The sequence below is a fragment of the Monodon monoceros genome, unplaced genomic scaffold (genome assembly GCF_005190385.1).
Source record: "Monodon monoceros isolate NGI ecotype Baffin Bay Population unplaced genomic scaffold, NGI_Narwhal_1 Super_Scaffold_20, whole genome shotgun sequence".
In the NCBI taxonomy this organism is placed as follows: domain Eukaryota; kingdom Metazoa; phylum Chordata; class Mammalia; order Artiodactyla; family Monodontidae; genus Monodon; species Monodon monoceros.
The window spans coordinates 123452151-123468349 of record NW_021703777.1 but is presented as its reverse complement, the minus strand read 5'-3'; the positions used below and the strand labels follow the sequence as shown (position 1 = coordinate 123468349).

General features: G+C 41.2%; 1 pseudogene; it reads right to left on the bottom strand.

Moving 5' to 3' along the window:
• Positions 1–11621: 11621 nt before the first annotated feature.
• Positions 11622–15183, bottom strand: LOC114902981 (annotated as a pseudogene).
• Positions 15184–16199: the final 1016 nt, after the last annotated feature.

Sequence of the window (16199 nt, the reverse complement as noted above, 5' to 3'; positions counted from 1 at the left end):
ATGGGGGTATTACAGGCAAATATACAACCTCAGCAAAATCACTCAAGCTTTCCTCTTTACCTAGGCTATATGTGAGTCTTGGGAAATGCGGCTTTATAAAGGAACCAAGAGAGATGCTAAGTCTAGAGGGAAGAGTAGGACAAATCTCCCCTCAGAATGCTTATCAGCTGTAAGGGGGAAAATCACAACTATACTGTGGAGAAATCATATAACACTTTAATCAAATGATCAATATTAACATGCCCAAAGAGGAGCAGACAGATATCACATGACTCCAGATGCCATACGCTGAGAAGGACATATTTCTTTTGTAGTTTTCTAGTCAGACATCTCATTTCCTCATAAAGAAATCTGAATCTAATCTTGAAGAAACATCACACAAATCCAAACTGAGGAATATAATATAAAATAACTGGTCCATGTTCTTCAAATATGTCAATGTCATAAAAGACAAAGAAAGGTGAGGACTTCTTCCAGGTTAAAGGAAACTAAAGAGACAACATGACTAAATACAGTACATGATCTTGGACTGGATCCTGAACTGGAGGGGGGAAATGCTAGAAAAGGACAATGCTGGGACAATGGACAATTGAACTGCATACTGTACATTGTTTAAAGTATTATATCCATGTTAAATTTCCTGAATTTAATAACTCTACTGTAGGAACATAAGAGAACATCCATGTTTTTAGGAAAAATGCACTGAAGATTAAGGGAGTAAATGGGGATGATGTATGCCACCTACCCACAAATGATTCAGCAAAAAATATGTACATATATACAGAAAGAGAGAAAGCGAGTAATAAAACAAATGTAGCAAAATGTTAAAAATTCGTGACTACAAGTAAAGGATATAGGGTCAGGGGAATTCTTGGCATCATTCTTGCACTTTTCTGTAGTTTGAAATTATTTCAAAATAAAAACTCTTTTAAAAACCCTATAAAACATTAAAGTCAAAATTATTTTCATGCATAAAAGTTTCACAACCAATTTCTTTTAAGATATAAGCTTTTTACAAAAGTATAAATTACTATTTATAGTACTTGAAACTTTAGGATCTTCTATTTCTCTTAATATTGTCTTATTTAAACATTTCCATGTATCAACTTGGTTACATTTCAATCATTTTTAGTAACTATATATTCACTATGATATAATCATTCTTCTATTGAACATTTCTGTTACTGTTATCTCCAATTTTCTCAATTACAGTATCACTGCTATGAACATAGCTATAAAAATTATTTCCTTTGGGAATATTTCCTAGGGATTTTAGAATAATTCTGTAGAAGAAGATCAAAAAGAAGACTATACCATTTTAGATGTCAAACTTATATGGATTGAGATCCACTCATACCAGAGGACATTTTCCATACTTTTGAATATGGAGGCAGTTCTGAAAATTACTCATCAACACACTGGTACCATTGCCAGACAACAGCTCTCTCTCACACACACACCATTCACCCAGTCTGAAGAGCAAACAAAAAGAGAAAGAAAAGGATACTCAAGGAGCCAAGTTGACAGACTATCGCTGTGTTGATTTACCACCAACTCGGCTGGAAAGCTTTTCTAGTTAACACAAAGCACAGCAGACCAAACTTGCCCATGCTCAGATGCACTGGTTTTAGTCAATATGTCTTATTCTTACAAAACTTCCAAGGTTTTAATATAGAAATTGCTGAGTTTAAAAAAACCCAAAAAGACCATGTACTTTGACTTTAAATGTGTCTGGGGAGCTTGAGCATCAAACAACTGAAGAATAATCTTGTATGTAATGATAATTATTATGTCAGGCTAAAGACCAACTTCAGCGATGATTGTAAACAAGGAACACCAATTAGCAATTTCATCAGTTAGGATCTGGTCTGTAAAAGGATAAGAAGAGCATGGGACTTTGTGAAAACCCTATTCTGTCTTTAAGGAAGTATGCACACACATACACACTAAGGTTTATCTTTGCTGAGAAATATAAAATGTATGGATACATATAAAATGTAAGTACTTGATTCTTACTAATACACACTAATGAACAAGGGTAAAGTTTTCAAAGAGTTGCCTAGCACAAGGGAATGTTCAGGAGTGATGGAAAATGATCTATATCACAGGATCTAAATGATCTATATGGCTTTGAAATTGGTTACATTACATTTGATGAAATTCTCAGACTATTAACTTAAGACCTGTAAATTACTCCCTGTAACATATGTCTCAAAAATGCAATAGAGGGACTTCCCTGGTGGCACAGAGGTTAAGAATCTGCCTGCCAATGCAGGGAACACGGATTCGAGCCCTAGTCTGGGAAGATCCCACATTGCCGCGGAGCAACAAAGCTCGTGAGCCACAACTACTGAGCCTGTGCTCTAGAGCCCACGAGCCACAAATACTGAGCCCGCGCACCACAACTACTGAAGCCCATGCTTCAGTAGAGCACCTAGAGCCAGTGCTCCACAACAAGAGAAGCCACCGCCATGAGAAGCCTGCACACCTCAACGAAGAGTAGCCCCCGCTCGCCACAACTAGAGAAAGCCCATGCACAGCAACGAAGACCCAACACAGCCATAAATAAATAAAAATTTAAAAAATGCAATAGAAAGCACACCAAATCAGCAGACCTGCTCTGTCACTAACTAGTTCTATGTGCTTAAGCAAGTCATATAACCTCAGCTTCCTTATCTGAAAAACAAGGGGATTGTGTTTAACCATCTTTAACACAATCCCTAAATTCTTTACCAGCTTTAAAAGTCTAACTGACAATTTTTAAAGTTGCAACAAACTTATGGAAATTAATAATCTGACTTAGGACTTTGACAATTTTAACTTTACAAGTTTCAAGTACATTAACACATGAATACATTATCAACATAAACAGAAGTTATGGCCCGTTTCTCATAATCCTAGAGGGGACTTGTCCTGCCAGGTTTTAGTGTGTTCTTCTAGGTTTTTTCATTGCTGTTGCTGCAGAGGCAGTATGGCTCTCTGGCTAAGCATGAAGACTGTGGACTTGTGCTGCCAGGTCCACAGCCCAACAGCACCACTAGCCAGGGTAGACCTTGTTGAAGTCATCCAAAATCCCTGTGCTTCAGTTTCCCCACCTAAAAAGAGCAGCAAAAATGGCAACCATTCATGAGGTTATTGTGAGAATAACACATGATACACATAAAACCCTTAGAACAGAGCCTGGCACCCAGGAATTGTCACTCATTACTGATAAACTCTTCACTCTTTCATAATAAAATATCTACGCTTGCTTCTTTCAATGCAGTTGAAGAATAAGTAATTGAAACACTTACTGTAACTCAAAGTCACTCAAAACACTACATTAAATACAAAGGCACTCAGGGAAATAGGTCTCTTGGAATATTTAATCATTGGTATTGAGCCAAAAAATTTCTTTAGTTTCATTCAGTACACCTTGTAGATGGAAACCAGGCCCATCAAAGTGCTGTTACTGACATTTCAGATTTTTATTTAATATGAAAAGCATTAAATAGGTGAGGGTGGGGTGAAAAATGAAGCTCAATAGAGCCACATCCAGTCTTGTCTCTGTAGGTCTGTCCCATCACTGAAAATCACCAAGCAGTCATGATACCTAAGGACCCAAGGATAGCATAAAATGCTGCAACACACAGCCTGATGAATGAGCTTTGTATCTAGGCTTAGGGGAGGGGGATACAATGTGCTTACTCTATTATTCAAACTGCATTTACTCTGTCAAATGTTTTCATTTCCTAATGCAGAATCCTTTAGTGAAGAAAAAAAGCCTGCCTGGTTGGATTTGAATTTATTATTTCAGTGATACAGAAAGACATGGAGACTAAACTTTCAACTGACACGAGGTAGAATAAAGTACCATGTTTTCTTCCAATCAATTTTTCACCTTTACACACAGTGATAAGCACCTGTGCCAAAGGTTCTTGATTCTATCTACGTGAAAGGGCTCTAACTGACAATCATTTAGTCCACAAGTCAACAGCCTTAAATATCAAAAATGTGAGGACCTGAGTGTGGATTTGCATAGTTCCGGGCTCTGTGGAACTATCTGCTCCCTGTAACAACCCACCCTGCAGACAGTGCACCCATGCAATGCCCTACTAGAGATGAGAGAGATCAAGAAGGTGGAGAGAAAGGTCTGGACTTGCCCTTTAACCAGACCCAAGCATGTTTCCCTGTCCTTGGCTGAACACCGTATCACCATGTTTCCAAGAACAACGGCTGACCTCAGGTAGCAGAGTGAACTATGGCCCTTGTGGTGTGATTTAAAGATCCCTCTGCCCCAAATTTCCTCTCACTCTCCTTTGAAACTGCCTGATAGCCTGTATTTGAGACTTATTCCTTTAGTTTAATACGCATTGTCTTAGAATGCCAATGTCCTTGGGACAGTTTTTTTTTTTAATTTATTTTTTGTTGAAGTATAGTTGAATTGCAATGCTGTGTTAATTACTGCTATACAGCAAAGTGACTCAGTTTTATGTAAATATACATTCTTTTTCATATTCTTTTCCATTAAGGCTTATCACAGGGTACTGAATATAGTTCCCTGTGCTATACAGTAGAACCTTGTTGTTTATCCATTCTTTATATACCAGTTTGTATCTGCTAATCCCAAACTCCCAATCCAACCCTCTCCCATGTGCCTCCCCCTTGGCAACCATCAGTCTATTCTCAATGTGGGACAGTTTGTTAATGCATTAAGTCATCAATCAGTCATTCCTACTATGGCATGTGTTCATTTCATCCATTCCTTTCTTTCTACCAGCTGGCTGAAATAACCAAATCTAGAGGATGAGAGTTATTGGGTTACACTTTATTGTTCACGTTCTATTTTATCTTTTGACTCAGGAGAACTTAAAAGGGAGGGAAGGGTGATTTTGGAGCATGGGGCACAGCCATAGAAGGAAGGGGCAGCTGGAGGAGAGCAGGAGAGCCCTGATGCCCCAGGGTGAGGAGAGGAACCCAGCAAGTGAGTTCAAACTCAAAAAGCCCCAATATTTCCCAACTTTGGGACAAGCCTACTTCAGGGAATACTACTTCAGATCTGGGCAATGACCTAGAATTGCATAAACTCTGCTTATCTTTCAAATTAGTTCCACTGGGCTTAATGAGGGAGCAATTTTTCTGTGCATAAACTGAATTTTAAATGACCCAATAACCACATGAAGAAAGCATAAGTAAAAATTCTAAATGTACACACATCCCATCATGTACATAACTATAATTTCACTGAGAAATGGAATTCTGAAGTTGCAAGTGACACAGAGAAAATAACCTCATCTGTACATTTCTCCCTCTTCACTGAGGCAAAGTGAAGGCTGTGGCAGTCTTCTGTATGATGACGGTGGGTGGGGAAGATGATCTTCCCACACTGGTCTGACCTCCTGTGCTACAATTCATACAGCCATGACTACATCCATATTTGGAATAGAATAAGGACAGGACCTGCCCAACTGCTATTCTCCTGAGGATGGAATTACTGTCCATCTCTCTTCAAACTTGGGCTAAGCAAATGTGTGAGCCAGCAGCTATGAATTTACCTCAAATAAACTGTTGTTTCTCAAATCTGCCTGGATTGTAAAAATTATCCAGGGTGCTTGTTTAAACCAAGCAGTTCCTCAGAATTCTGATTCAATAGGTCTGGAAAGGATCCAGAAAATTGTGTTTTTCACCAGCACTTCAGATGATTTTTATAATCAGGCAAGTTTTATAAATACTAAGATAAGAAATCCACAATTTCAGAAAGAAAACTAGGAAAAGGGAGAGGCCAGAGGGAGTTGTTTCTTCACTGAGCTTGGGAATACACGCTGCTATCCCTTTTGGAGGATAAGGTAGATTATTACTTTAGGCCCTATCCACTGCCTACCTTGAGCTGAGAACTTTTCATGATGTAAACAGTACACAGGAATCCAAGATAAAGAGGGAATTCAACTCTTATGTGTAAAGGCCTATTAATACCCACAAACTCAATATATACAATGAAACATACAATGAAAACCTAGTGTCATGCAACTATTCTTCCACGTACTGGTGGTAAAGTCATAGCTCCACTGCCACCACCAAAAAAAAAAAACAAAAAACAAAGATGCATCCCAATACCATAATGGTGCAGCCAGAGTTCTATATAACAGACTACAGCTGGCTAATACAGCAAGTTAGAATGTGGGTACTACTAGAGATAGTTTGAAGTACAACCCTCAAATGGAACACAGTTTTTCACAAGAATTCCTCTACCACAGAACTGCAATAGGAACCCCATTTGGCAGCTTCACAAATACATGGCCTAGGCCTAGAAGAGAACACAAGAGGATAAAAATAGTAATTATATGGAGTGGGAGAATTATAAGTGGCATCTTTCTATATTTATTTCCCTCCTTGTTATTTTAATGTAGATGTGATAATGCGTTGATGCGTTACTATTTATATTCTCTAATCACTATTAATAAATCACTATTTTGTCAAAAAGCAAATTTAAATATTCCTTAATGACAACTGAGTCAGTATTAACTGCTTCTATTGATGGAGATATTATACTTTACCAACATATTTCTTGGTCAAAAACTTCATTTGCAGACATAGAAATAACATGAGGCATTGAGAGTCACATCCCAATTTCAGGCAAAGTATTTAATATAGTATGAAAACAGAATTAAATGTTTATTTATTTTAATAAATCAGAATGCACTAGGCATTCTGAAAAACATAAAATATGCAACAGAAGTCTCTGAGGCAGAAGGAAGGGAGAGGTTAAATCTGAGCGGGTGAAGATGCAAGAGAGAGAAGTGGGCAGGACCTGCTATGTGGGAATTTACTGGTGCCAGTGGCCAGGGTCTTTGCTGCCATCTTCACTACCTCAGCCTGGGGGGCCTGGGCCTCCAGAAAGTGCACTGTGGTTAGTCCCAGGCACCTTCTCCCAAGGACAGCAGAGCTCTATGGCAGAATGTACAAATGGAACCCCCCGCCCACTGCCCTGATCTGGGCCTCATGATTCTTTCACATTTTGATAGAGAAGGAAAGTAGTGACTAAAGGCGGGGCAGGGAGAATTATCACAAAGAGGATCCCAGGCTTCTGAAAAAATAGTCTGGGGGCTGAGAATGGGTGGAAACTGTTATCAGAGGGAAGGGCTAGAGACCAGCCCTGTGTCAGTGGGGAGAATCATGACCAAGAGAGGGAAATGGCAGAGAAAGGAAAAGATATAGACCCCAAAGAAAAACTGTGAGGACTTGCAGCCTTGCTGCTCTGCAGACAGAGAGACAGATGCTGCTGCCTGAGGGTTCTCAGTGAGGCTGTTCTCAGCCTGGCTGAGCTCATGCTATCCTGTCTGGCATGTCTCATGAGGATTTCCTTGTATGACCACAGCTGACTATCAAAGGATCTTAGCTCCCAGAGCATTTGTTAATGGTGATATATCTGTCCAAAAGACAGGTGCTCGAGTCCAGGCCAATGGGAAAAACTGAACTTACACATCTCTTTCAAAATTTAAAAATATGACATTTGAAATCTGTACTGAAATCCAAGATGACTTTTTTTTAAACTTAATTTTCCAAGGAATGGCAGGGATCCTAGATGACAACTTTTCTCATTAATATTTTCACTAAAAGAATTAAGTTGGAAACAATTAGGAATTTCTCTTTTTATACTTTGGTTTGAGGTTTGATGTTCTCCTTATTTTGAGGATAATTATTGGGTTTTACCTTTACACCTAATGAACAGAAAAGAACAAGATCTATTTTAATTCTAGAATCTACCCTTACCCAAGAGTCAGTCAGATTTGTCCAAACCCTCGACCAGAATACATCCTTCAAGTCTTAAATGAGAGACTCTTGACATTTTGGGGTAAGGTTATCACTGATATCACACCTCAGCCCAAATACCACCTCCCCTGGCTGTATTTCCCTAGAGTTGCCTTAGTATGGTAGGCAGTAGTTTTAGAAATGGAGGCACTGCAGAAGAATTCTAGAAACTAGAAAATCTAGATAAGTGGTTAATATTTGAGGAGATAAGCAGAATGTAAGTCCATAAACTTGAAAATGTAGAATGCTTTCATGTTGTTACACATTATGAAACAGCTCTCATATACTGAATGCTTACATTGTGCTAAGCCTAACTCTGTAAGTATTCTAAGTGCTTCATCCCCCGATTCCCATAACCACCTGTAAACTTCATAGTGTCTTACACTTAAGGAAACAAAGGCCTAGAGAGACCAGATCAAGGCCCAAGGCCACAGAGCTAGTAAGTGGCAGAGTCAGGATTTGAATCCCCTTGACACCAGAGCCTACTTGCTCAGCAACGAACCCTGCCCCATCAGTGTGAAACACTAGACACTCCAGGATTGTCTCTTCCAGTACGCTTCCCAGGCAGCATCTGCGCCCCAACTCCTCTGCTCTGAATTGCATCCCGCCCTTTGTGTTTTCAAAACCCTTTATCAGTTGTGTCCCAATAGGGACTGAACATTCCTTGAAGACAAGGTCCATGGCTTATTATCTTTATAGCCCCAGCACCTACCAGGGAGGCTGAGAGAGAGTAAGGGCTTACAGGATGTTGAAATAAGAGGTATCTAGGGAAGATGCCAGAATTAAACATTTATTATTCTCAGGTAAAATCTAATATTTATAATTTCATTTTACAATAATTGGCATTACTACAATTATTCTTTTTTATAATATAATATTGATAGTTTATATATAGGTATACCTCATTTCATTGTGCTTCATTTTATTCTACTTTGCAGATACCACGTTTTTCACAAGTTGAAGATTTGTGGCAACCCTGCATTGTCAGATGATGGTTGCATTTTTTAGCAATAAAGTTTTGTGGGGGTTTTTTTGGCTGCATTGGGTCTTCATTGCTGTGCGCGGGCTTTCTCTAGTTGCAGCGAGCGGGGGCTACTCTTCGTTGCGGTGCGCAGGCTCTAGGTGCGCAGGCTTCAGTAGTTGCAGCACACGGGCTTCAGTAGTTGTGGCGCATGGGCTCAGTAGTTGCGGTATGCAGGCTCTAGAACGCTTGGGCTTCCATAGTTGCAGCACACGGGCTTCAGTAGTTGTGGCTCACGGGCTGTAGAGCGCAGGCTCGGTAGGTGTGGCACACGGGCTTAGTTGCTCCACAGCATGTGGGGTCTTCCCGGACCAGGGATTGAACCCATGTCCCCTGCTTTGGCAGGTGGATTCTTAACCACTGTGCCACCAGGGAAGTCCCAGCAGTAAAGTATTTTTTAATTAAGGTGTGTACATTGTTTTTTTAGACATAATACTATTGCACACTTAATAGACTATAGCGTAAACATAACTTTTGCGTATATATACTGCAAAAGCAAAAAATTCGTGTAACTGGCTTTACTGAGATATTTACTTTATTGTGGTGGTCTGGAACTGAACCTGAAATATCTCTGAGGTATGTCTGTAGATGAGTTAATTCTATTTTCAAGTAATTCTGCTAGAGCTTTACAGCTGAGGTAGGCAGCTGTAATATTTAAGGCATCAACAGTGTCCAAATGAAAGAATAAAAGAAAAGGATACATTGTATATTAAATAAAGTGGAACCAAATGCTAATTGTTGACTAAGGATGAAGGTCAAGATGTTACCGCCCACAGTGAATATTTTGAGAGTTCCCATTTTCATAGTCAGTGCTCTCCTTCCCCAACAGGAACACACTGTAATGTGCTTACACACATCCCCCTGAAGGGAAGAGTCCCTGTCACCTCCTCTCTTCCACATTCCCTGTTACACTGGGCTTTCTCTTTCTGAAAGTACTCTTAGCCCTTAATTTCAGGAAGTTCCTAGCAAAACAGTCATAACATAGAAAATGTGTGCTGGTGGAGACTCCCTAGGAACACAAAGAAGTTAGGAGCCTGGCTCCTGAGCAGGAGAGTAGGATAGCACAATGATAAATCTTGCCCCTACTGGCTGTTGATCTTGAACAAGTGACTTAACTTTTCTAGGTCTCAGTTTCCTCCTACGTAAAATGGAGGTGAAACTGCTCCTACTTCATAAGGCTGTTGGGAGAACTGGTGAGAAAATGTAGGTAAAACACTTCCCGTGTTAGCTGGCACGTGGTAAGGACTCAGTAGGTGTCAGCTATTGCAGCCTATGGGGATTGCTGAGTGATAGCAGCCATGTCCCACAGGAGAACTGGCCTGTGGGCCAACTCTGGCACAGGTGCCAGCACTGGGGAATCTTGCTCCTCAACTGAGCCCTGCAATAACATGTCAGGGGGGTCCATGCAGTACAGACCGCCTGGGTGCAAGTGATCAGTTTTTAGCTGTGTGACTTGGGACAGTTGCTTAATCTCACTGTAGCTCAGTTTGCACATGTGTAAAGTAGTGATAATAATAGTACCTGACCCATACATTATTGCGAGGATTAAGTGAACATGTGTGTGTGTGTGTGTGTGAGTGTGTATGAATTTATACACAAACCTATATGAACAGGTCTGGCACATAACTGTATAAATTAGCTTCAGCCTTCACTTGCTACCCAACACCTCTGTGTTGAAGTAGACAGATAAATGACATTCTATGTGGTCACTGAGGGAAATTTAAAATATCTTGTTATATTTTTCAAATAATCTGAGAAATACTTTGCTCTGTATGTCTTTTGGAAGAAGTTGGAGACCAGCATATTGATAAGTCCCTTTCTGGTTTTAAAATATTTATTATTAAACTGAAAATGCCTTGAGCAGTATGTGACAATGCACAAGAATTCATAGTCTTCCTATAAAAGTCTGATTCTCCTGCCCCTAAGTATTTCAGAGACAGTGAAAGATCTAGCTTAGGAGAACTGTTTTGTCAAGTAAAAATGGTCTCAAAAGTGTTTACAATTCTCATTTGATTATTCTCACTGCTGAAAAACAGTGGAAATGATTATAAGGACTTTAAATAAAACTTTCATTTTATGCAAAGGAAATGGCACAAGCTACACACTAAATTGTTCTCTAGTTTCTGAATTAAGTCAAGTAAAGTAAGGAAGCATCCAAGATAAGGCTGAAACACACCCTTCCTACTGGTGATCTGCCACCCCTGATAAAAAACTGTAATTGAAGCCAATCCTGGGCAAAGCAAGGTCCTGGCAAAATGTTCCATGTCTTTCTACAAATATTCACAGCAGGGTTGTACCAAGACATTTCTGCACTGTAGTGCTTTCTTGGTCACTAAGTATTTCTCTCTCTCTCTCTCTTTCTCTCCCCCTTTGTCTCTCTGTCTCTGTCTCTCACTCTCTGTGTCTCTCTGTCTCTATTTCTCTCCCTCTCAAACACACACAGCGTCAGTCACAGTGATGGTTTGGAGTGAAGATAAGAAAGAGAAGACTGAACAGCTTTTCATACAATTGACATGCAGAGGCCTGCTGTAAGTACCTAGATACCCAGCAGTAACCAGTTCTCCTCACCATCCCTCCCTGGCCAGTTTCCAGATATGAAGGAAACAACCCCTTCAAAAGATTATGTCGAAGACAGCCACAAAAAGAAAGGGAGGAAGGGAGGGAGGGAGGGAGGGAGGGAGGAAGGGAGGGAGGGAGGAAGGGAGGGAGGGAGGAAGGGAGGAAGGGAGGAAGGGAGGGAGGGAGGAAGGAAGGGAGGGAGGAAGGAAGGGAGGAAGGAAGGAAGGGAGGGAGGAAGCCACAATGTCCACCCAATCCTGCACGTTCCAGAATTCTTCAGAGTACAGTTGACCCTTGAACAACACAGGTTTGAAATGCACGGGCCCACTTATATATGGATTTTTAATAGTAGTAAATACTGCAGTATAACACGATCCACAGTTGGTCCAAACCACAGATCCAGAACCGCTGATACAGAGGAAGTGGACACATATGGGGAGCACCAACTTTAAGTCATACATAGACTTTTTCTTTTTTTTTTTGAAAAGTCCGTTCATAAAACTTTTATTCCACTTACATGAACTTAACACATGTGTTCTTAACAATTATGCTTGGATTGTTCATGAAAATCTCATAAGACATTAAACAAAGCTAGCCATCATCTCAAGTTATTTCCCTGTTAACTATTTTTGCAGCACATGCATGTTAGGCAAGTATCAAAAACAAAACAAAAAACAAAACAAAAAGCTAAAAAATGTTAAATACATGGTTTTTTTGTTTTACTGCTGCGCTTGATATACATGAAGTAATGAATATCAAGCAATTCATTTTTACTGCATCTTTACTTGTACATTTGTTCTTAGGTTGCCTAAAACATTTAAATACAAATAAAATGAGTGTAGCAAAAATAATGAAAGAAAACAGCAGGTAACTTTACAAATAATGGAATGTGAACCGTTTCCGCCCTTATCCAGAGTAAATTGGGTCACAACTAAAGGAACACTTCAGTAGCTGTAGTCAGTGGTGTGCACACTGAGACTGAGTATTCCACAGATAACACATAGTTTAACATGTAATATCCATGGGATATCTATTTCTACTACAGCCTTGTAAGTGCTCCAAACCTTAAAGTACCCACAGCTACACCTGTGACTAGAACCAATTATCCCTTTTATTCCCCACCAGGACAAACCAATATGTAGTCAGTTTTCTTTGCTTAGACATGGAAGCAGTTTTAACACTGGCCCTTCTGAAGCCAAAATGTACCAAAAGTACTATACCAAAAGTATAACTATACAAGTTATAAGTATTTATAACTTGTATAAAAATTCCACATCCCCATATTGGCCACCTCAAGATGAAAACAGATAACTCCCTAAATGTTAACTGGCTCTACTCCCCTAATATTAAACATAAAAACCACATGGGAAATATAGAAATTCAAATAGAAGTAACATAAACCTGTCATAAATCATAAACAAAAACTATTTGTGGGACAGCATGGATGACAAACAGTCTACTGTGTCAATTTTAGAATGAGGCAGACGAAAGTTGGAAGGCAGGTTAATTTTCCTCTCCTCCTGCTTCAGCTTTGTCTCTTTGGGTATCCGATGTCCACAATGTCAAGGTGTCTCTCAGTAACTGCATCATTAGTGTGCTGTCTTTGTATGACTCTTCACTTAATGTATCAAGTTCAGCAATGGCTTCATCAAATGCTGTCTTTGCAAGAGAGCAGGCTTTCTCAGGGGAGTTCAGAATCTCATAATAGAACACAGAGAAGTTAAGGGCCAGACCCAATCTGATAGGATATGTTGGTTGCATTTCCTTTTTGCTGATTTCAAAAGCATCTTGGTATGCTTGCTGTGAATGATCCACAATCCCTTTCTTCTCATCGCCAGCAACAACCTCAGCCAAATAACGGTAGTAGCCTCCTTTCATTTTCAAATAGAAGACTTTGCTCTCTGCTTGTGAAGCACTGGGGATCAAGAACTTTTCCAAATGAGACAGTACATCATTGCAGATACCTCTTAGCTCGGTCTCAATTTTCTCTGTCTTCTCCAGCCATCTGCTGTTTTTTCTCAGCACCTTCCGTCTTTTTCTCAGTACTTGAGACGACCCTCCAAGGTGACCTACAGGCTCCTACAACATTTTTATAAGCAACTGAGAGAAGATTCCTCTCCTCATTGGATAATTCAGCTCCTTGCTCAGTTACAGACTTCATGCGGGCTGCCATGTCATCATCTCGCTCAGCCTGCTCGGCCACTTTGGCCTTCTGCACCACTCATTTTTATCCATGACTGGGTGTTCTGGCGGGCGCTTCCGGGCCGCCTCGGCTCGCAGCCCGGTGCCTGGGCCCGGCCTGCCCGCTGTGCCGCCATCCGGGTCAGGGAAAGCTGGGTGCCGCTGCCACAGCGCAGGGCGCAGAGGCTGCGCCGAGAAGCGGGCGGGAGAGGCAGCCATACATAGACTTTTGATTCCACCAGGAGGGTCCCCCAATTCCACCAGCCCCCTCCCGCCATTGTTGAAGGGTCAACTGTAGCATTTAACAAACCCCGGAAATTTCAAACTACTAAAATGTTTCTGTTAGTGCTACCCAGATGCATGACTGTTGCATTTTAAGCTAGACTGAGGAGAATACTTGAAGAATCCTAAATTCTAGCTCCCCTAATAATGTCCTTTGTCTATCATCCAAATTTGCCCTATGAGTCCCGGTGCTTAGTCCAGTTCCAGACAACTGATGTGCATGTCACGTATCACCTGTACTGGGGACAGCTCTGGACTCAGAGTGTCCCCCTGAGGCTTAGTATGTGACAAGATAGGCCAGAACAAGGAGACCCAGAACCCCACAAATAGAGCCCAGGAGGAAAGCTGATGATGGAGAAGGGTCCCAAAAGGGACGACTGGTCTGGACGATTCAATGTCTTGTTACAACAGAGTAACTGAAAGTACTGTTGCACTAGAGGAATGACTGTGTGTGTGTCTGCAGGGGTAGGGGGAACAGTAGGGCGTTAGAGTCTGACAGGAGGGGACTTTTAAAAGCTGATACTTTCCCAGCCCACAGAAGAAGATCTGGGGTCCCAGGCAGCACACCAAGCCAGGGAGGGGACCATCTGAGGCCTGGTCATGGGAATGGCAAAAAACTAGTCACCAGTTATAGTGAAATGAGCCACATCAGATCCTTTCAAGAATTAGTGATGGTAGGGACTTCCCTGGTGGTCCAGTGGTTAAGACTCTGCTTCCACTGCAGCAGGCGTGGGTTCGATCCCTGTTCAGGGAACTAAGACCCCTCATGCCTCAGCGCAGCCAAAAAAAAAAAAAAGAAAACATTAGTGACGGTATGGATAAACACATAAAACTACATATGGGAGGAAAATTCTAGCTTAAAAATTATAAGATTAGGTATCTAGTCTCATGTTTTCCCCTTACAAATTACGTGACCTTCAACAAATCACTTGACCTCTCTCAGCCTAGTTTAGCTGCTTTAAATGGAGACAATAACCGTCACACCTATTACACAGGGTTGTAAGGATCTGATGAAAGGACAGATGTGAAAGCAGTTTATAAACCACGGTGCTCTAGACCTGTGACATGGCTTCTTTCCTCCTTGGCTGCATATCCAAGGGATGCTCTGGACTTGCAAGAGGAAGAGTGGCTAACAATGTTAGGACTTTCACCATGGTAGGAAGTGGGGAAGCACCTGGACTGGGAAAGTATCAGAATCTGTGCAGCTCTTAAAAGCCTCCTCCTGGGGCTTCCCTGGTGGCACAGTGGTTGACAGTCCGCCTGCCGATGCAGGGGACACAGGTTCGTGCCCTGGTCCGGGAAGATCCCACGTGCCGCGGAGCGGCTGGGCCCGTGAGCCGTGGCCGCTGAGTCTGTGCGTCCGGAGCCTGTGCTCCGCAACGGGAGAGGCCACAACAGTGAGAGGCCTGCATACCGCAAAAAAAAAAAAAAAAAAGCCTCCTCCTGCCAGACTCCAATGTCCTGCTGCACCCCACCACACCCCCACAAACACACACTGAGAGTCATTCCTCTAGCCCAACAGTATTTTCAATTATTCTGTTGTCAAATATGTGACTACTCTATTGTAGTTGAAACTGGAGGCATGGAGACCCCAAGGTCCAAAGATGTGCTTTCCTTGGCCTGCTGTTTGGCCTACAAAGGGTACATCTGCTCCCTCCCCCACAAAAATTAGATATATGCTCTATATATATTTATATATTTAAATATATATATATATATATTTAAAAATCACAAAATTCCAAAAAAAAATTTAGTTTTCTAGCTTCTCTTGAAAAACCAAAAGATCTAGCAACACTGGGCCCAAATTCCCACAACGCAACACAAACTTTAGGGAGCATAAGAATCACAGCAAGAGATCATTAAAACATAAGCTGCAAGACCCCATCCTCAGAGTTTCTGATTCCTTAGGTCTGGGATAGGACCGAAAAAACAGCATTTCTAACAAGTTTCAGGTGATTTTGATGCCGCTGGTCAAGAGACCATACTTTGAGAACCACTGTGCTAGATCCTTGCATGGGCTGTTCCTGTTCAATAGGGATGCACACTCCAGTTTAACATAGCCCACACCACATCCTATGGTCAGTGACACAAGTATCTGTTGTCAACTATCATGCTTACTCTCTTGTTTCTCTTACACATGCAAAGTCACTTAACTAACCTAATATGCCTGACCTCTTAAGCATTCGAGTTACTAGCAACCTCTGCTACTTGAGGGCAAGAAACCTGCCTTATACACCTCCTTCTCCCTCTCCAACCCGTCTCTCTGCCTCTCTCAAACATACACACTCACCATCTTACACACTGTCTTACACATAGCGCTCAACTATGTTAGTTGATTTGAGTACCTGCATAAAGTCTGAATCCTTCA